The sequence below is a fragment of the Meles meles genome, chromosome 11 (genome assembly GCF_922984935.1).
Source record: "Meles meles chromosome 11, mMelMel3.1 paternal haplotype, whole genome shotgun sequence".
Lineage (NCBI taxonomy): Eukaryota > Metazoa > Chordata > Mammalia > Carnivora > Mustelidae > Meles > Meles meles.
This window is the reverse complement of record NC_060076.1, coordinates 67,113,230-67,134,661: the sequence shown is the minus strand read 5'-3', so window position 1 is coordinate 67,134,661 and position 21,432 is coordinate 67,113,230. Positions and strand designations below refer to the sequence as shown.

At 44.8% G+C, this 21,432-nt stretch overlaps 1 protein-coding gene across 14 annotated transcripts in view; it reads left to right on the top strand.

The window, feature by feature from the left end:
* LOC123952764 (aminopeptidase O (putative)) overlaps positions 1-21,432 on the top strand; it is a 337,543-nt gene that overhangs the window by 81,892 nt on the left and 234,219 nt on the right. The gene's annotated exons all lie outside the window — the stretch shown is intronic.

Genomic DNA, 21,432 nt, shown 5'->3' with positions numbered 1-21,432 from the left:
CACCATTGGTCACAAGGGCAATGACTTGAGAGCCCCTGTGTCAGAGAGACTGTGGATGGATCAGTGTAAATCCATCACCACTGCTGGAAAAACAGCTTAAAGCAGATGGCTTACTGGGGGGTGGGGAGGTGAGAGGAGTCACTTGTCTTGCAACTATTTTTTAATATAATAAATGCATTAGTCTTACTGTTATCTCAGTTTTGCTCTCATGGAAGATCAAGACATGCAAGTTGAACCTTTCCCTCTATATTATTTTCATCTAAAACTCATTCATTAATGCTGTTGTTCATTCAGTAATAGAAAGCTGCGTTTCCCCTCAGCATTTTACTTGTTATGTACTCAGGATTTTACTCAGTTATATTTCTGTTTGAAAATCTTAATCATTAACAGCGAATATGCTTGACTAAGGATAGGAAAAATAAGCTCATCAAAACATGTGACTTTAAGTTTTTCCCTATTAGTCAAGGAAATTCCTGCTGCCAATTAATTTCCATGCTTTTGAACAGCTGTCATTTGTGGTGTTTTCCCTGAAAACTGCATACATTCTTCGTAAAACCCATGAGTAGAAAAGAACTGACCAGAACATTTGCTTTTGATCTTTACTACATACGTATACTTTTTAAAGATGGCTGGCTATTCTTAATCCTTGAGGAGATCTGAGAAAGTCATTTAGGCTGATTTTTTATCCTGTATTTATGAAGATAATGGGAATGTAGAAACTAAGATAATTATATATATATATATATTTGGTAATGTGCATCAGTATTGTTTGGGATGTCTATATATAGAATTTGTCTTAACAAGGGGGCTTCTTTGGTCTCTTTGAAGAGCCTGCTGGACTTAATTTAAGCAGAATTATTGGCAAAGAAAGGGTTGTTCATTAAATGTTTCTCATTTGTACCCAGTTTTGAGGGGCTGTGTTTATTTGGGAGTTTTTAACACTTGATGAGAGTCGCAGTTTTTCAGGGCATGTTTACTAAGAGTTCTAAGTTCTGACCTGAGGGAACCAGAGGCAGAGTATTTTTCATACAGAGGACCTCATTTTCTGTAGCTCCTTCCCGAGAGCAGTCTGCCAAAACCAGAATTTGTTGACCTGCGGGCCATTCTGCAAAGCCTCTCTTTGCCGCTTTGCATGCCCAAGCAGGTAGGCAGTGGGTTTGCTGCTTTTTGAGATATTTAAAGTGACTTAAACATGCTTAACTCTGTATTTTGAAAGTAAGAAGCCTAAGAACCCTAAGGCCAAATGGTACTGGGCACCAGTGTCAGAAAATATGGTGATAATAACTCAGCAGCAACAAGACTGCTTTTATGCTTAAAAACAGAAGAACCGTACATTTAAAAACTTGTGGTTGGTTGTCAAATATCATTTTCCCCCCATTTTTTTCTTCCGTTTTAGACTGTGGAAGTAGTCTGCCCTGGTCTAGATGTTTTCCTGGGCTTAGTTACTGTTCCCCGTATTTGAGCTGCAGAGGGGGGATTGTGGTATCTTCCACTGCAGAGGGGGGACTGTGGGGGGAGGGGCAAAGCACTCTGTTTTTCCTAACTGTGGCCTAAATTGATTCCACTTGCTTGACTTGACTCTCGCAGGATCCCAACACCTTGAGCCACATGCGATTGAGTGGGGTTTATGACTCAGCTGGCTCCCGGGGCCCTGCTGCCTTATTTATGGTCAGGGTTTTGCTTAGGGCTCTGTAAAAGCAAAGCTGGAACAAAAACTGAGAGTCTTGTAGGTCAGCTCTGTCCCCTAAACAGGAACAGGGAAATCCCAAGTCTAGTAGGAGCCATCCCAAAAGACCTCCGTACTGAAACTTGTCATTGTTTTGTTCATTGTAATGCACTAGAGATCAAAGGATTTCTTGGTAGATTAAATGGTTCTTTGCCGAGTCCACGTTTTATAAACATGTATGCAAGATCATAAATTCCATACCTCTGGATTTCTTTAGTGATTAGGTCTTAATCATAATGAATACCATTTTATACCAGTGTAGTATTCATTTTTGGTGAATGGCATTAAACATTCCTACATGAGCTAAAGTGGGTAAACTGTTAGTGACCGTTTTGAAGAATTTTTAAAATTTTTGGATGACATCCGTAAAGATTTTGCTGTATTTTAAATATTACACATCATAGTTTGTATGGATAAGCATAAAACTCTCCTCTCTCTTTGGAGCCCGATTCTGATATTTCAGTAGAGTGGGGAGAAACACACTTGTATAATTTGAATGTATGATAATGACCAATTCGTTTATCAGAAGGTAAATGACTCAAAGACAGCATTTTAGAACTTGGAATGCTTTTCCAACATAACAGCAACTAGACTATCTATCAAGACTGCTTGTTGTGGTTTTGGTCACCTTTTTGTATAAGAGGAACCATGACTTATCAACCTCACCCTTCCTTTTTTTAGTCACTGTTCCAGGGGAGAGATACTTTCATTCTGTTCTGATTCTGAGAAAAATCCCTAGTTTGCCTTTAAGACACTACCGACTAGTTCTAGTCTGTAATTTTCTCATTTAGTGCATGTGGGCTCTCTGTTTTTGTTTCATTTCGTTTGTACCTTCCGTGGAGGCCGAGTCTGCCATATAAGGAGCTGTGGAGTGTACCTTTTTTCAATTGAGTAATATGGTGTCTAGCCAAAGATATGAATGTATTTTATGTGAATCTCCAGAACATATAGACACACACTCTTCATGTTGGTATAATCAGCATTCTGCCATTTTCATTGTGTTCTCGTAATTTCTCAGGTGTCTCAACTAGGGATGGACGAGTAAGCCTCATTTCCCAGGTATTGAGAAATACATGAAAGGAGCTCATCATCATGCTTACGTTCTTTGTTATAATAATAATAATGTTAATGGAATAATATCCTGGAACCAGATTTATGACAGTTGCTTAAAAATTAACACCTCAGTCTTACCTCTTTCCGTGTTTATAATAAATGCTTTGCTTCGCCATTTGTCTTTCAGCAGTTCACAATTACATGTCACGGGGCATAATTAGGTTGGCAGAACTACCTTGCTGACATCCAAATACATTCTTTTTTTTCCCTTCCTCTGTTTGAATTTCAAGAATCTCCTGCAAATCATTTCAGAGTGGTTTTATGTCTAGAGCACTGACTAAAAAAAAGCTGTGTTTTCTGTGACTTTACTTCCCAACTCTGCCATTTACCGGCAGCTTCACCCCTGGTTCCACTTGGAAAATTGGGGGAAAAAAAAAGTGGCAGCGTGGCAGACATCAGGCGACAGTTCTGCTTTGACTCGTTTTTTCCACTGGTTTCATAGCAGATTGTCTTGTTCGTCTGTTCATTGTTTGTTTATTTATTCATCTATTCATCCTTCCAGTACATTTCTATTAAGCCCATACTGTGTGTGCCAGGTAGGATTTAAGATGCAGGGGAGAACAAGATTGATGCGATCTCTGTCATCACGGAACTTGCATAGTAGTCAGGGGAGAAAATTGTGTACTTAAAAATCAGGAACTAAGATGTATGCTTTGAACAATAAAAACCAAGTCAGTGACAGAGTGGTTGTTAGGGTCTGGGGTGGTGGCGGGCAAAGGCTTCTTTAAAGAGTATCAGGTACCGTGAGACTTGAAGAACAGAAAGGAGCCAGCCTCATGAACAATCTGGAGGAAAAGAAAACCCAGGCTGAGGGAGTTCAGGTCCAAAGGCCTCTAAGTGGGAACCCCTGAGATGGGCTGGAGGAGCAGGAAGAAGGGCAGTGTGGCTGGAGGTCAGTGAGCTTTTAGAGTGGCTTTTCTTTGCTCCTTCCTTACACTCATTTTGGGTGCCAGGAGGTCCCACAGTCCCTCAGGTCTTAAGTCACCGAGCCACCTGTGCACCAGTACGAGGAGAGTGAGACATGGCAGAGGTTGTGTGAGGATTGGTGGTTCCAGGCCATCAGGTGTTAAGGGGAGAGAGTCGCAAGAGAGGCCAAGTCTTTTCTCAGTTAGAGGACCAGCAGTGCCATACCGTCTTGTGATTGGCTGGTGAGAACCTGCCTTGGCTTGGCAACTGCTGTGCTTGAGCAGAATTCGCCACTGCAGGAACCTCAGAGCTCCTGGCGCAAGGACCAGCAGCTCTCCATTTGTGGAGCAGGGAGAAAGCAGGCCCAGGGCTTCACGTTTTCTTTCCCCGCTAGCGGCTGATGGATTCCTTCCCAGCTTTTCTGACATGGCAGGTCACGGGGAGGGAGGCAGTGTTTCTATGATCGCTCATCCTAATTTTTAAGTTTCTCAAAGACTGAGCACAAATAGGATTGATAGGGAGCAGAGAGAAATAATCAATTACTTAAATACCTTCAGTGGGCTTCGTAGCAGAGAAAGACTGTGAAGCTCCCTATTATACATGGCTTGTTCTAAAAGATGTGATTGTGCAATAAAAGGCTTCTGGGTGCTTATACTAGTTCCTGACTGTTGTAGGCACAATTTTCTCAAGTACCTCAATTTGGGAATGAACGGTGTGCACATACACGCCCAAGAATGACCGTCACCAGCTTTCCCTCCACCCCCTCCTCCTGGGGTTAGACAGGGTGTTGTCCTATTTATTCTTATCTCCCAGCCAATGTGTAATAGAATAAGCAAAACATAACATGCTGGTACAAAGGGCCTGTTGTTTGCAGCCTTCTAATTGTGCTCTTTTCTGCTGGGGAAGGAAGCAGCCATAAATTTCTGTCATTATCTTAAGTAGTAAGGTTTCACAGCTTTGGGAATTTTTCTGTGCTTGTTCTTTGTTGGCTTCTACGTGAATTTTTTGTCCCCTACCCCCCAACAGACTGAAAATGCCATACTTTTAAACAGTCCTTTACTTTCAGGGGGCTGTGACCCCATGGTTTCAATGCAGTATGCAACCATAGTGATTCTCTCCTTTGGGAATCTGATTTGAGACATGAACAAGTGTACCTTTCTCTTCACAAGGGTTGCCAGCTCTCCTCTCTCTGACGTGCTAAGGATTTGGGGTGGGGGTGGGGAGTTGTCTACATGTGGGTTTTGTTTCTTTGTGATTGCTCTTTGTCTCCCAAACTCTCAAATTCTTAAATTTCTTTCTGAATGGATTGTTTTCAGAAATATTTTGAAGGGGCATTTTGTTCTGCTGTTTTCAAGAGTAATTCTCCTCTGGTTTTTTCAAGTAAGTGGGTGTGAATGATAGAAAGCAGCTCGTACCATCCTTTTCTTTTTCCTGCAAGATTCTTGTTCTTTGTTTAGTGGTACCCCTGCCACTGCCGTAGTGATGAACGCGTTGGGGAGTAGTGAGGGCCATACCGGGAGGCTGAACTCGCAAGCATCCCCTTTGTCACTTTGTTAGGGTTCATGTCTCCATTCTGGTTTTGGTCTCTATTTTTCTTCTTGGGAAAATTATCTGACTTTGTTTCCCTCCTATCTTACAGAGAAGGTTCTCGTGTGTCTCCTATCTTATAGAGAAGGTTCTTGTGTTTTTCTTTCTTTAAACAGAAACTGGTATTCCTAAGGTCACCTTCTTCTCGGACCCTGAGAGTCCCTGGCTTTAGTTTTGACAATACCAGTTTATACTGAGCGAGGCAGGTAGGGCGCAGGTGGATGTATGCTCCATTCTTTGTGGTGCAGGGGCAGCAGGGTCTACGATGTCCCCACGTCATGTAGAGCCACCAAGATGGAGAAAGATGTAGAAGGGCCTCATCCTGGGATGGCTTTTGGTATCTGGGGTTCAGACTTAAGCGAGTGTTTTCTGTAACCCTCTCTGAGGTTTATGTGTTTACTTCAGGGTCTGTCCGTGGAAATCATAGTGTCATGGAGTCTACGTGAAGATCAGCATTCACCACGGGCTCATTATGAGGCAGCCACAGAATCTGGGTACCAGGCAAATTCTTGGATCACATGAATATGCTGGGGCCAGGCTCTGTCTCTCTCTCTATTCTGTTGGAACAACAGCAGAGTGAACTCACAGCTTTTGGCTTAGCCAGAATCTTCTTCTTGCCATCTAACAGCTGTGCTGCTTGTCAGACCCAGAAGTAGCATTTTATCATCATTACGCCATGATTCCTCACGTTCTGAAAGATTATACTTAAGTGTTTTGTTTTCTTTGAACTGTTCTCCACACACATAGACTGACAGTCCTACCTTCACAGAACACTGCTGGGGCCATCCTTCAAGAGAAGTTGTCAGGCCTTTGAAAGGCCTTCCTGAAACAATCATCCCTCTGCCTACATTTGTAATCTTCTTCTCTCCATAGGCCCCTAATCTCTTCCAGCCCTTGAGCCTGAGAAGGCCAGTCGGCACTACCTTTCCCTTTTTCCATTGCAAAGAAAAGCCTTTTATTTTTCCCCCCTCCCACTTATTTCTCCACAGAAGCATTATTACTGAGTAGAACATCCACTCCGTGGGTGAGAAAGAACAATGGAATTCAGTGCGCAAAGTTGCCTGAGTTGGGATATTCCCAATCTTGTGAGTTCTCACTCTTCAGGCCACTACGCAGAGAGAGAAAATGCTACCAGCTTCTGGACCGTGTTATGTATATACGTGGGCACGGAGCTGTGTACGTATTTCTTTGAAGGCTAGACTACTTTGGGGGAAAACGCCAACTCTGGAAACAGTCCTGAAGCAAGGTACACTGTATGAATAGCTCTGCTCGGTGGAAACATTGCCTCTGTTGTATCACAGCCCATATGCACCTGGAACCCACTGACATCTGAGTCACAGAGGCCTTGGGCATAAAGTGGGTGAGAAATTGCCTTGTCACTTGACCCCACCTCTGAAATGTAACTGGAAGAGGGTAGCAGCTACATTTTGTTAAAAAGTAATGTTCACCTTAAAAGGCCGTAGATGTGAGGAAGCGTGCCTTAAAAAAATGGATTACTTTTTAAGAAATTGATTACTTTGTGGGATTTGCAGGTATAATGCAAAAGTTCACCCTGACTTAACCCGAGTGGAGCTCAGAGGAGAACATGTTCTATTTCTTGGTTAACTAACCATGCTATTTATAGAGGTGACTCCTCAGAAAGTCTAGACATTGTTCCGGGAAGACAGAATGCCAAATCTGCCCTTCACTTTCCCAGTTAGCTTGCTGAAAATAACCACCTCCCCTTCTCAGCATAAAATGGAAATCTTAGAATTCCCTTTCAGGAGAGTGTGAATGATACTAGGGCTCCCCGGCCAGGACTTGGGGTGGGCGAGGAGGAGAGGGTGCTCTTGTGATCCTGGGGACCCACTCCCGGCCTTTGCTCCCTAGAGGCCATCTTGATGAGTTGTGGGGACTGTGGTTGGCAGATCCTCATTTTTGAGTCAGTCTCCTCTCAGAAGAGACCCTGAGGACCTACTCTGAGAGTGAGCCAGCTGCAGTTTCTGGGTTTTACCACACATGTGCCATTTCTGAACGTGCTATGGAAACCTGGCAGTTGGAAAGGGCTGGATAGGCAAAGCCAAGAATTCATTCGGTAGACGCCTATCAGTGGGCAGGTGTGATGAGTGCTGATGATTCTGTGGCTGCAAGGAAATAGGAGACCTTTAGTCTGAATTAGGGTTTTCTGCAGCAGGTTCCAAAGAAGACTAGTTTTGTGGAATGTTAATAATGTGGGAAAAGGAACTGTGGCTTAATTAATTTAGGAAATGAATGGATTAAACAGAGTTAAAATGGAGTCTTTGCTGGAGAACTTCTAAGAAAGCCTTTAATATCCTTATTATCCTGATTTAATATCCTGGTGTATATGTACCTGTTGAAGACAGGGCCAGAAGGTGCACTATTCCTCTGTATGCCATGCCCAGGGATCCCCCCCTTGGTAGTATGGCTTCCATGGGACCATAATGGTCTTGAAGAAACCACCCCCTAAAACAAACTTTGAGAAATGATTCTATTCCAAAATAGCCTGGAGTCTGCTATACAGCCGACCTTGGAGTCCACCTTTCATGGTGTCAGTGTTACTTGAAGGGCTGCCATGTGTCAGGCCTGGCAAGGGCCTACCTTTATCACAGTGAGGAAGATGGGCCCACAGTGCAGGAGGCCCCACGCTTTTCTGATTATACATCTCTTTTTGAACAATCACCCCTTCCAGATAGTTCTATGCGTTCATAAGTTGTATACATTTAGTACAGTGTAAATATCCTGGACACACTACAAAATACACATAAAAATAGAAATTTAGAAGGATGAGAAAAAAAATTTTTTTTTTTAATATTTTATTTATTTGACAGAGAGAAATCACAACTAGGCAGAGAGGCAGGCAGAGAGAGAGAGAGGAGGAAGCAGGCTCCCCGCAGAGCAGAGAGTCCGATGTGGGGCTCGATCCTAGGACCCTGGGATCATGACCTGAGCTGAAGGCAGAGGCTTTAACCCACTGAGCCACCCAGGCGCCCCGAGAAAAAATATTATTAAAGACTTACTCAATTTTAAGAGAGAGAGAGAGAGATGCGTTCCGTGCGCATGAACGGAAGGGGCAGAGGGAGAGGGAGAGAGAGAATCTCAAGCAGATGGCTCACCGAGCCCAGAGCCTAACACAGGGCTCGATCCCACGAGCCCAAGATCACAACCTGAGCCAAAACCAAGAGTTGAACACTTAATCAACTGTGCCACCAAAGCACCCGGAGGGGGGGAAAATTTTTAAGAATTTCTACCTCTTCTTATACCCCAATGGATGGGCTAGAACCCAGGGATCCCTTGAACCTGGGTCCCACCATGGACACTCTGATTCAGTGGGCGAGCAGCAGGATCTTGGCATCTGCAATGTTAACACTTCCATGCTGGTGCTTCTACTCAGGTGTTAGAGGGCAGTGTGTTTGGTGGTGACTTTGTGGAGGGCGCACCTCTGAATAGGTTAACTATCTTCCTGGGACTCTCAGACTCCATATCCTGCCATCTTCTCTCAGGTGAGACTGTCAGTTTGAGGAAAGAGGATGGTGTGGAAGCTCCATGGTGATGCTCCTTGCTTGTCCGTTACTCTGAAGGAAGGTGTGTTCCTGAAAGGCTGGGCCCAGTGACAGGCCAGGACCCCAGGCAAATTTTCCTCCCTGGCCCAATTTTCTCCTTTGAAAAAGTAAGGGGCTGATTTGGAATTGCCTGTGAGTGTCTTAGAGCTTTGACATTCTTTGATTTAATTAGGTCTGAGTTTTTATGTTGAACAGGGGTGGAGGTGATTCAATTTCATTTGGCAATTTACATCCAAGTATATTTTCTTTTTGATGTAAGGGCTAGTTAGATCATAAGCCTGGGATTTTCTTGTACTCCTTGGGCAGTGTACTCCGCCTAGGCAGTGGGCGCTTAAATTTTGGGCCCGCAAGCAGAAGGTTCAGAAGGGGCCTCTCTTCCTCCTGGTTAATTGCAAAATAAACGGATCTCAAGGGCAAGGGCCCCTTCCTTTCATAATAACCGCCTCTGCTCAGTGCCCCATCCGTGCAAAACAGCATTTCCAAATACCACATTGGGAACATGCTCTGTGGATGAAGTCCTTCGTCCTCCAGCCCAGCCATTCACAGCCGACACCCCCTCCCCTTGCCCCCTTGGAAATGGCAGCTAACTTGGCCCCCCATCCCCCACCCCCGTTTTTAGCCTCCAGATACCTCCATTTGCAAGCTAATAAGTTGCACGTACATATGTTTGAACAGTTGTCAGGCTTGTCTGCCGCTCAGACTGTGCCTTGGTTTAAAACAAACAACAACAAAGAGCCCAAAGGAGGGCATGGATGAAGACATTTTAGTTGTACCTGCAGGTGGTGTTGTTTTGACCTTGACAGTCAGTTTTAAACGACCTGTCAAGCACCTTTGTGTGCTCCTGGGCACACCCACCTGGAAGATATTATATTCCCTAAGCTTTATGTGCCCCAGCAGGCAGGCACCAGGTCCCTGGATTTTGTTTTCATCATTGGAGGGTTAATGCATGCATGGCAGGACTTTACTGGGGGCCCAGCTACAAGTGCTGTTTTCATTTAATTCTGATTTCTCTTCTCCCTGGGCCTAACCCTCCCGGCCCTCAGGCCCTTCCCACCACAACCCCCTCTATCCCCTCCAGACTCCCTCCATCCCCCAATCAGCCTTCCCTGCTCTCTCACCCCTCTGTTTGCCTTCAAACCATCTCTTCCTGGCTTTGATATCTTCTTGCAGAGCTGCAAGCAATCAGGAAATTATGGGCCCCAGAGCTCAGCAGGGCACATTGCCTGGTAAGGGGCTCAGGCCCCAGGCCACCGTAGAAAACCGGGCCCAGAAAGCCTGCCAGCCTCCAGGACCCTCCCGCCCAGCCCCTTGCCCCTTCTGGTAACCAGTTTACCTTGGGTAAGGGGCAGGGACACCTCCTCAGCCTCAGTGCTGTCTGGGGAGACAGGTTTGGGAATGATTTTGACCTTACCTATGTGGTCAGGGTCACCTCTGTTGCAGCTGTTTGAAATTTATCTGTTTCAAGCTTGAGTGTCTCCTCTGCTTTCTGAGCCATACATGGTGGTGCTGGAAAGTTGGGGTGAGAAGAGCGAATAGACAAAAGCAAGGAGTCCTTTGGGTTCAGCCAGTGCCAGGATAGTTCAAGTTCTTCGAGAATAGAGATGATGGCTCTTTACTTTCAAGTTATTCGAGGATACAGATGAGGGATTTACAGGCAGTGCCTCTTCCTTGGCATCCATGTCAAGGGCCCCAAGTTGCTGAAGAAAGTCTGTTCTGTATTTCTAAAAGAAGAGATGACAGAGAAGGTGCTTGTTCTCGTGACCAAATGTATATCTTATCACTCTTCAAGGTCTGAAAGAAATAGGCCCTAAGATCTAGCGACTTAACCAACATTGCCACCAGCACCTGTGTTCACAGAGGTGGCGGGTGGAAGCAGGGGAGGGAGTCTCAACCGAGATCTGACTCAGGATCCAAGAGGAGACCAGTGCTTGTCAGCCTGTCCTCCTCAGACCCCAGGAACCTTCCCGGGCCATGGCAGTGCATCACACCGTCTCCCTCCTGGGGACGCATGCCAGGCACACTTCCCGCACACTGCCACAGGGGCACCTGTGTACCGGGACCCTGTTACTTAAGATTGGCACAAGTCCCAGGTGGGGATGAGGGGTAGAAGAGGCTGAGGAGTGTGTGGTGTGGGAGATAGGACTGGGTCTCTGAGAATGGAAGAGAAGCAGAAATATGGGTGAGGAATGGCGTTCACGTCCCCTGCTCTTCCTATAGGTCTGTGAACCTTCACACAGGGCTTTGTTTGGTCCAAGCTGGTTGAGTTGGGTTTCTGTCATTAAAATCCAGGGTCCTGACAAATGTACAAGGGCTCCTTCTTTTTCACCTGTGCAAACAAAAGCAGCATTAGACCTAGGATTGGAAAGAGGATTCATGGGGCGCCTGGGTGGCTCAGTTGTTAAGCGTCTGTCTTTGGCTCCAGTCATGACCGCAGAGCCCTGGGCTCGAGCCCCACATCGGGTTCCCTGCTTAGCAGGAGGCCTGCTTCTCCCTCTCCCAACTCCTCCTGCTTTTGTTCCCTCTCTTGCTCTGTCAAATAAATAAATAAAATCTGTAAAAAAAAAAAAAAAAAAAAAAAAAGGAAAGAGAACAGTGGCTTTGAGCTTCTCAGGGTCCTTTGCCTCCCAGTTCATTAGTGGTGATGCGACCTGAGCAACACTTCACAGCTTAGATGGTCTTCATGTATGTTCTCCCTCATCTGAACCTCCCAGACAAGCTCTCTGCCCGGCCATGGCCCAGCTTCCTTCAAGCCCAGCCCAGCCCAACCTTGGCTCTTCCCACGGAATCCCTCCTACCCAGAGAGGCACTGCACCTAGGCCCTTCCTCGATTTTCCATTGCCCAGGCAGGGCAAGCTCTGCTTTCTGTTCAGCCCCCTAGTTTATCTTGTGGGGTGATGAGTCTCAGCAGGTGCTGACAGCCAGGATCAGGGTCGAGGCCTCTGACTCTTGGCCTTAGAGGCGTAGGGCAAGTGGATTCTAATGACGGATTGTTTGCTGGAGCTGAGAAGTAGAAACATGTAGACCTGAGCATGCATGGGTTGTGAGCGAAGCAAGGGCAAGCCCCAACCAATGGAGTGCACTTACTATCCTTTCCTTTGGTTTTTTCCCTCCTTCGTTAGCCTTTTGAACCATCGTGCTGTTACCGCTTTTCAGAGCCTCTATCGGTCCTTCCTCCCATCGGGATGCCATGTGAGATGATAGGAAGAGACACAGGTTTCAGAGTGAGAAAGACTGGGTGTTGCGCAGCTGTGTCATGGACTTGTGAAAACTCAGCCCAGTTACTCATTTATGAAAATCTCTAGGACCGCTCACCGCCGAGACTCATGTTTGCATTAGATACGATCATGTGAAACATACCTGCTACATCGTAGGCTCTTGGCAGATACTGGTCTCTTGCTTCAGCAGGCTTGGAGAAATGTGGTAGTTTTGTGAGTCCAAAACCACCCGAGATTGGCTGCTTATTAGCGTGGATCACAAACTCTGAGGTCCCTACCAACCCAGAATGTCCAAGATTCTCTGAAATAATAGCTCCAGGGAGAAAATAAAAATAGGTATGACAGGCTACTATGGTAGCATGAAAACATGAATGGTTTGTTACGAAAAGTCACTGAGTCCAGATTACTCAGACTGTACAAATGGAATTTCTCAATTCAGTGAAGGAGAATTTTAGAGTAGCGCCTACATTCCCGTTGGCTCTTCCTTTAAGGATGTAGCTTGACTTTAGTAGTTTATATATGAACTTTTCCAGCCCCACCCCCACCCCTTTCGTTAAAAAATTGAAGGCAGCAGAGTAAAACTACTGGATATCTTTGGTTCATGTCAGATGCCTTTCTTAGTTCCTTTTCTACATGTAAAAGAGATCCTAGTCATCTAGGGATTTGGGATACCACCTGGAATCATCTGGACTGTCCAAGCCCCCCAGAACTATGCATCTGTGACCTTGACCTCCTTCCCTATCATTTATGGATCAGAGATGGAGCCCTGTCCCCTCCTGAGGCAGCTGTGTCTGATCTGTTCTTGGTGGTTTCAGAGGCATTGTCTGACCTGTGCTTAAAAGGACTGGGTGATGGAAGCTTCCAAAGAAACCCCGTGTCACCACACCTGCCGCTTCCAAATGGAGCCAGACAGGCTGCGCATCAGGATGGAGGGGCACGACCCGTGGCGGGGGGGGGGGGGGGGGGGGGGGGAGGTGGTGCAGGGTGATGTCCTGCTCCACCCTCTCCCAGAAGCACACATAGTGTGTTGTAAATAGTACGCATCATGTTGGTTGAGATGCTTCTGTAGGCCAGAATGGGAATGCCTCGAGACACTTGGGCAGAGCAATCAACCTTAAAGGGCCTTTGAATTGTAAGTTTCTTTAGTGAAATTGTTTTCCTATTTTTGTTCCTTACCTCTGTTCCCATCTACCTTATTCTTCATTCCTTAAGTACTTTTTTTAGCTTTTTATATAACTTCCTGTGTCTCCTCAGGCAAATGCAATAATAAATATCTCATAAAACTATATAGATTTTACTCCTCCTCCCTTTTCTTACACAAAAGGAGGCAGAGCACACACCCAGTTTACTCTGTGTCTTTCATCACGTGACATTACAGCCTGGGCTTCTTTTTACTACTAAGTCTTACTGAATTCTCTTTCTCTTTCTCTCTCCCCCACCCCCTTTCTTTTTAATTTAGTGGCATGGTGTTCTGTTCTGAGGATGTTCTCTGTTTATTTTTCCAAAATATGGATCTTTGAGTTTTTTCGCCCAGTGTTTTTTTTTTTTGGTTTTTTGTTTTTTTTTTTTTTGTTTTTTTTTTATTTGACAGAGAGAGATCACAAGTAGACAGAGAGGCAGACAGAGAGAGAGAGAGGGAAGCAGGCTCGCTGCCGAGCAGAGAGCCTGATGCAGGACTCGATCCCAGGACCCTGAGATCATGACCTGAGCCAAAGGCAGCGGCTTAACCCACTGAGCCACCCAGGCGCCCTCGCCCAGTGTTTTACTGTTGGCAACAATACTGCATGGAGGGCTTTGCGCATTTTGAGTCCGTAAATGCACAAAACTTCTGTTAATATACCTGCCAGGTCATAGGAGTTAGGGAGGTGCCTGCCTCTTGCTTATCCCCCACTAGTGCTGTAACTACAGGTGGAGCCCCAGGACTTCTCTGTTTGGAGAAATTTCAGAAGCAGTCGAGTATCAGCCCTTATGTCTGGCTCACCACAACATGAAGGAACCGCCGTGCTGAAAAGCAGGGATGGAAATAAGAGTAGTCAGTCTTTACCCCAAACTGAACATTTCGTGGTGAGGCTCTTGCTCACTTAAATCCAAGTCTTGCCAAAGTCACAATGGATGATCCTCTTCTCGGGCTTTGGTAATGATGTTGTTCTTCAGATTTCTTAATTTCAGCAATTGTGAAGTTGTGTTCTTCCTGTTCTCAGTAACTTCAGAAATTTAGAGAGAGCCTCTTTTTTCCAAATGAATGTACGTAGTTGACATTTTTAAATAGCATTAAGAAATGCCATTTATTTTTCTGGTTAAGAGAAAGAACTAAATATTATTGATATGGTTTGGGCTGTTGGTTTTATTTATTTGGGTTGCGCCGTGGTGTTGAGTGAGCGGTTGTAGCTGGTGGAGGGACCCGCAGCCGAGTGTTTACTCCAGAGACTTGGAGGTGGGGAGGCAAGCGGCTGGGCTGAGCCCAGGCCAAAAGGTCAGCAACCAGTCTTACAAAATAATGCTGCTGTGCAGGTTTCAAATCAGAAAGTTTAAAAGAGGAAAAGGGAAAATATTCCTTAACCTCTGTAGAGAAAAAAAGTGAAGGGGAGAGCTAATGCTGTCTCTTTTTTTAAATAGGATGATGTTGAGAAGACAGAGATTTTTAATGGTTTTAATCTTCAGACTTGGGCAGAAGGCCAGGCATGATCTGAAAACAGAAAAAGTGGAACGAAATGCCAGAAAGGGAGGTGGAAAGTAGTGGGATATGGAAACAACCAAACGTGACCGAATTTCCAGTCTTCTCAAGGAATGGGTTGGATTGTGGCAGAGTTACTGAAAACATTTTTTTTTTTTTAAGTTCAGATGAATGTCCATGTGCCACCCCCCACATAATTCTAGAGCGTATCCCCCAAAACTCAATTTTAAACAGTAAGCAGAGCCTAGGCTGCTACCCCATTATGGTTTCATGTTGGCTACAATAATCAAATTTATTTTTCGGTGACATCAATGGGAGGTAAGCAGGGGACATGATTTATCTCAACTTTAATAAGGCATGACACTAAAGAACAAATTCGGAAAATGTTCTTTATCAGCATAGCAAATAATTTTTTTTAATCTCTAAAGGGTAACCATTTTAGTGGATACAAAATTTATAGAAGATGTAGGCCTTGGCACTGTGTGTATGCAACCACACATACACACACACACACACAGAGAGAGAGACAAGCATTCAGCCTGTCGACCTCCCTGGTATGGAATTACCAGAGATACACACACAAAATACAATGATCCTGGTTTGGCAGGATAGTCATCACTTAGGGGGAACAAAGAGAGCTATCGCAGAAAGGCTCAGAGGCTCAGGGAGTGCCATGAGGGGAGCTGCTGGTTATTTGTGTCACTTCCCCTACCTGGCAAGATCCCTGAACCCCTTTAAGGATGTGGTGATCTTGTTAGAAACTGAAGCAGCAACTGGAAGGTCATTTTTCCTGTGCTTTCGAATGGATGCCTGATCTGATGGAAAATAGACTTGTGCTTTTTCTGACTCTAAGGCCAAGGGAAATGCCTCTTCATAAAAAGAAAATTATAAGGAAGTCCTTTTTTATAGCTAACCCTTGCTCCTCTTGCTGCAGCAACATACCTTCTCCCATGGCCCCACTCCAGCAACAAAAGAGCTGGTCACCTCATGCTGAAGAATGGGGTGCTTTATTGCTTATTTGCTCTGTTGCTAAACCTTCCAGCTTTTCCTTTTCCAGGCTAGATAGTCCCGACAGTTTTGAGCTCGTTTTTGTGGTTTCTGTTGGCCTTTTCTTTAATCATGTCACTGCTTCTTCCAGATCACATTCTAATCCTCTTCATTGTCCAGAAATGGAAAAGTCCAAAGCAGGCACAGGAAGCTACAAAGTGTATGTCCTGGGTGACTAGAGGATTCGTTTATGGAGCACTTCACTCTAGGCCCAGCACTGGGCTGGAACATTTCATGGGTTGTCCCTTGCAAACCCTACAGCTGCCATAGGGTGGAGGCGAATATTATTGGTATTTTTTAGATGAGGAAGCAGAAAAGAGTAGTCGTATCTTGCTCAATCTTCCAAGTGACACAGCTGAAACTCAAGCCGGGTCTCTGACCGTGGAGACCCCAGCCTGAACCACGTCTCCCTGGTGCCATGATTTCTTCACCAATTCCAAGATCTTGTATTTCATAACTCTGCTGGACCACTGACTCGTTTTCCATTTAAGGACTATTACGGCTCCCTTTTGCTACTTACTAACACACGGTTAGTCATTCCTTACTTCAGACTGGTCTGCATGTGTTCCTGGAAATTCATTTTATTTAACCGCTTTTCTAAGTTCTTTGATTCTCCTCGAATTCGAATTCAAGCCCTTCGAGAAACTATTAGCCCTCTTAGCTCAATGCCCTGGAGGATCTAATGAGGTGTCTTACCTAGTAAGCTCAACCCTGACTCCCCGTGGGAATCTTGGGTGTCCAGTGCCCACCCTGATGTCATCCCCGACACTTCCCTTGGTCCTTCCCTGGGTTTCCATGGTAGACAGAAAGGAAGGAGGTGTGGACTGAGCCACAGTGTTGGCTGAGCAGTGGCCATGAATTTTTAGGTTTTGTCTATTTATTCAATTTGGAGAATTTCACAGTAACTTCAGAACTGGGGAAATCTAGCTTGGATTTTGTTTCAGGGCTGGGGTTATTGCACGCTCATGGCTCTCACAGAGAATCCGGGACACTGCCAAGATGTCGGTTTGTGCAAGCCATGCCTTTGGAATAAAAAAATAAAAAATAAATAATAAAATAAAATAATATAAATACAAATGTATAAATATGTAGATAAAATAAATAAATAAATAAATAAATAACTCACTCACCTGACATTGAGTTGTAACCCAGCATGCTACACAGTACCAGGCGTGTAGATGACATTCAGCTTATTTACTAATTATTTTATAAAGTGAGGGAAAGAATGCATGTAGGAATAGCTATAGTGATGAAGGTAATTTGTGATTTCCCTAGTGTCTGGACACCAGTTTAAGCAAGAGATGGTAAGACAGGAATGAATCACCATTCCAGTTGTCCTCCAAATTACAGTTAAAGTTCTCTCATGACACATTTTTTTGGAATCACAGCAACAACAACAGCAGGGGTGCCTGGGTGGTTCAGTCCATTGAAGTCTCCAACTCTTGATTTCCGCTCAGGTCATGATCTCAGGGTGGTGAGACTGAGCCCTGGGTGGGGCTCTGGCTCATCAGGGAGTCTGCTTTTCTCCCTCTCCCTCTCCCCTCCCCGCTGCTCGAGCTCCTGCTCTTTGTCTCTCTTCTCAAATGAGTTAAAACAAAATACCCAGCAAAGCAATGTTGCAGAATCTCACGCCCCTAAAACAAGGATTTCAACAGTCTTTGGTCTTTAGCTTTCCTTTCCTTCTCTCCTTTTCTGATTCTTGCTCAAAGATGTTAAAACCAGCCAAGGATGGTCTCCTGAGAGTTGCTTGCAATTATACCCATCATTACAAGTGTAGTTTGGCATCCAGTGCATTTAAAAACTCAGAAATACTTGGATACACTGCTGGGAATAGTCTCTTAACTTTCAGGTGGAACCAGAAAATAAATTATTTCTGCCCTACAGTGATGCTCCTCCAGCCGTTTGTCAAATTCAGCTCAAAACAGAATCTTGAGTACAGAATATTTTTTCTGGTTGCCGTGTGGCTCAGCGAGTCTGTGAACCATGAGAGTGTTATTGAGAGCATTTGCAGAAGGGTGGGATGGGGAGCTTCAGCACCCCAGCAAGAAAAATGTTTCATTATTTACTGAGCAAGGCAGTGAATCCCAGACACTTGAGTTCCCTGTCTCCTCGAGGGAATTGGTGATGCATTCCTTCACCTTGACGGAGGAAAAGAATTAAACAGAGAAACAACCATTCTTTTACATTTCTTTTCCCTCTTTCGGTTTTGCTCTCGAGTTTTCGCAATGTACCCTTCTCAAGTCTTGAAAATACAACTGCTTCCCATTTGGTAAGCTCTTTTTTTCCCCCTTTCCATTTGGCAACAGCATTTTCCTGTGTTTTCAATGGCACCAAAATTAACATGGCTGTTTTTATTTAACAGGAACAACTTCAAGTTTTCTATTACACACCCAACCAAAGAATCTTTGATTTTGCCCTGGCATTTCCCAAAATGTTAGCATGGCTTTGAAAACAGGGCTGCTCCACTGCTGTTGCAAAGACAGGCAGGGGCAGCAGGGCAGATTGGCAAGGCAGGAGTGAGAGGGAGAAGGGAGGAGGTGAGGGGAAATTTGCCTCCCCCAACTTGCTATTTTTAAAGTTTGCTTGCCTACTGAATAGCTCAATTTACAAATCCTACTGGATATCGTTTTGACCTTCCCCAGTTTTCTTCCCTGTTGAAAGCGTGATGGATGCGTTGGTGGGACACAAACCATTTGCTGTGTAGATTTTGCCATGTGCACGCTCCCTGATGAGCACCAGACCCTCCACTCCCCTCGATAGGGGATATCCACATGGTCAAAGGCATCGTGAGTGCCGGAGGTATCCAAGCCCAGAATTTCTTAGGAGGTGGGATCTCAAACCCCAATTAGAAACACTCCAGGAAACACACATCTTTATTTGTTAAACAAATAGTCTTATGTGAGCCTTGGCAAAGACACTCACTTATTTTAAATAAACGAAGTAAACATTACCCGCGCAGGGGAGCGCGTCCTTATTTTAGACTGTAACTTTGAAGCCCAGTTTTAAGGTTTTATGTTGGAACATGCACTGTTCTTTTTTCCTTGGCTTGGGTTCTAGAGAATGTTGTTTCCTCATTTAGTAATTGGAGAGTTAATGGGGTTCTTTGTGGTGCTACTGTAGAAGAGTGACTGTGTTTTATTCCATTCTGGGGCTGTAATTAAAGTGGCGCCCATCGGCGTGCTTAGAGTTAAGGTTGCTTCAGCGTTTCCAGTATAAACTCATATTTCAGGGGTTTATAACCAGCTATAAAAATTTGCTTCTAGCTACAGACCTGGCATATTCCTTGTCAGCCTAGGAATAACCTTTACTTTTGAAAAAATCTTTTACAAAGGATAATTAACAATTCAGTTTACCCGCTTATAACTGTTACAAGGATACAAGGAAGTAAAAATAGCTTCTTCTTCTTCTTTTTTTTTTTTTTAGCAAAAACGTGTGACCCGTTTTTTTAAAATGTGGGCAGGGTTCTTAGATATTTGTTACGCCTTCAAAGGAAAATACAGCAAAATCTCTGTGAAAGCTATTTTAAAAGGATATTGTTTCGGTGTTCCTCATGGCGACAGGCAGGGCACTAGTAAATGCCCGCCTTGTTCTTCCAAGACATGAACCTCCCATAGGAATACTGGCAAAGCTGTTTGTCAGTGAGCTTCAAGTCATTGTAACAGAACTAGCCAAGGAGCACACAGCAGCCTCTTCCTGGCAGATGGAAGTATGGCCAGCCCTTCTGGTGATGAGGCCACGGCTATTCACTTATCCCACCCAGCCCTAGCCTTCTGGGCCCTAGCCTTCTGTCCCAACTAGCATGTTGGGACACAGTGAGCAGCCCAGAGACAAAGCCATGTTAGACACCCCCTGGGAGGCTTAGAACCTTCTCGCAACTCTTGCTCTGTGTCTCATAAGAGTAGGGAAGGAGAAGAGGGAGTTGGCCTCTCTAGGAGTCTCTCTCCCTTCAGCCCAGTGGCAGTTGCTGCCTCAAGGAGATTTTGGTGAGGCCATTTTTGTACCTGCTGAGGGATGGGTGTGACACTGTTTGCACCCGTGATTCAGAAGGTCTCCAACTAGAACCTTCTTTAAGGCTTCAGGTAAAGCAGGTTTACTACCTTCAGCTGTTCCTTCTCTAGCAGCTGGGGTTTTGATTGAGGCCATGTGGTGTTACTGATGGTAGTTGGGATGATGATGGTGGTTGGGATGGGGGGAGGCGAAAAGGTATTTGTAGTCCTGGTGATGGTGTTGAGGGTGTAGCTGGTGGAGGTGGGGGTAGCCACAGTGGTGATCATGGCAGCACCAACTGTGCAAGTGGAGGAAGTCATAGCAGTGCTGGTAGCCCTGGGGGGTTACAAACTTCTGCCTGCCCAAGCTCTTTGCAAAAGCCATTCCTCATCTTCGCAGAAGCAGCCTCTTTAGGAATCTGCTTGTTGTGCCTTCCCAACACACAGTATGCCAGTGGAGCTAACAATTGGCTTTTGATAGATCTTGCCTTCCACTGAACTGGTATGGTTTGCAGGAAAGGTGGGTACCTGCCCTTTTTAAGAGGCATGTCTCCATTCGAGAGTCAGAGAACAGCCTGTCTTCTTTTCTATGGCTTCCAGTTTAGGACCAAGGAACATGGTGCTGACCTGAAGCTCTAGAACCCTAGAGCCATTAGTGGAGACATAGTGGGACATACTTAATATTTTTACCAAAGTTGAATTGCTGGTATGTCCCAGAAACTGTGCCCTGTGCTTTACATATATGATGTCTGTAAATCCTCTTAACCCCTCTGTAAGGCAGGTTTTTACCATCTTTGTTCTGCAATTTGGGAAAGTGAGACTTGCCTCAGAGGTAGCAAAACTAGGGTTTGAAAATCATGGTCTTTGTGACCTCAGATGCTTTTTACTTCTTCTTCCATGGTGGCCACTGAGCTTTTCAGTCCTCCTAGAACATTCCTGGAAGGTTTCTTGTCTTTACTTAGGTAAGGGTATGGGAAGAAATTTGTAAGAGAATATTCTATATTTGGTTTTCTGCTCTAACTTAGCACGAGTGCAGAGAATGTCCTTTCTCCCTACATATTTCCTTACACTCATAGTGTACTTGGATGACCCTGTTAAAATTCATATGGGAACTGTTTGGAGGCTCTTCCCGCATGTTTTTAAGGCTGGAACTGTGGAGTGATCTTTTCCTGACCTGCCTGGTCTTTGGCCAAATAGGACATTGAGCAAGCCAGAAACCAGGCCCCAACAGAAAAAAAGCAAATAGAGATAAATATTTATCCTCATCCCAGTGGGATCCCTACGTTTTGAGGATCAAAGGCCTACTTTGTGTGTGTCTGTTCGTAAGCCTTGGATAAGTATACAGAAGCAGGCGACCTGTAGTATAGCAAAGACTCTGTGGTACCCAGGCTCTTTAACCCTCAAATAAATTCCCTGGTGATGTTTGAAAACAAAACAAAACAAACCCAGAATCCCATTTACATAAATAAAAATATAAATTGTATTCCCTAGACGCAGAATAAGGAAAAGGAGAAACAGAGTGGGAACCAAAAGAGAAAAAAAAAAAAAAAAGAAGAGAAGACAGAAAGTAAGCAAAGAAGGGATGGAGAGCCATGGTTTGAGACTTGATGCTGATGGA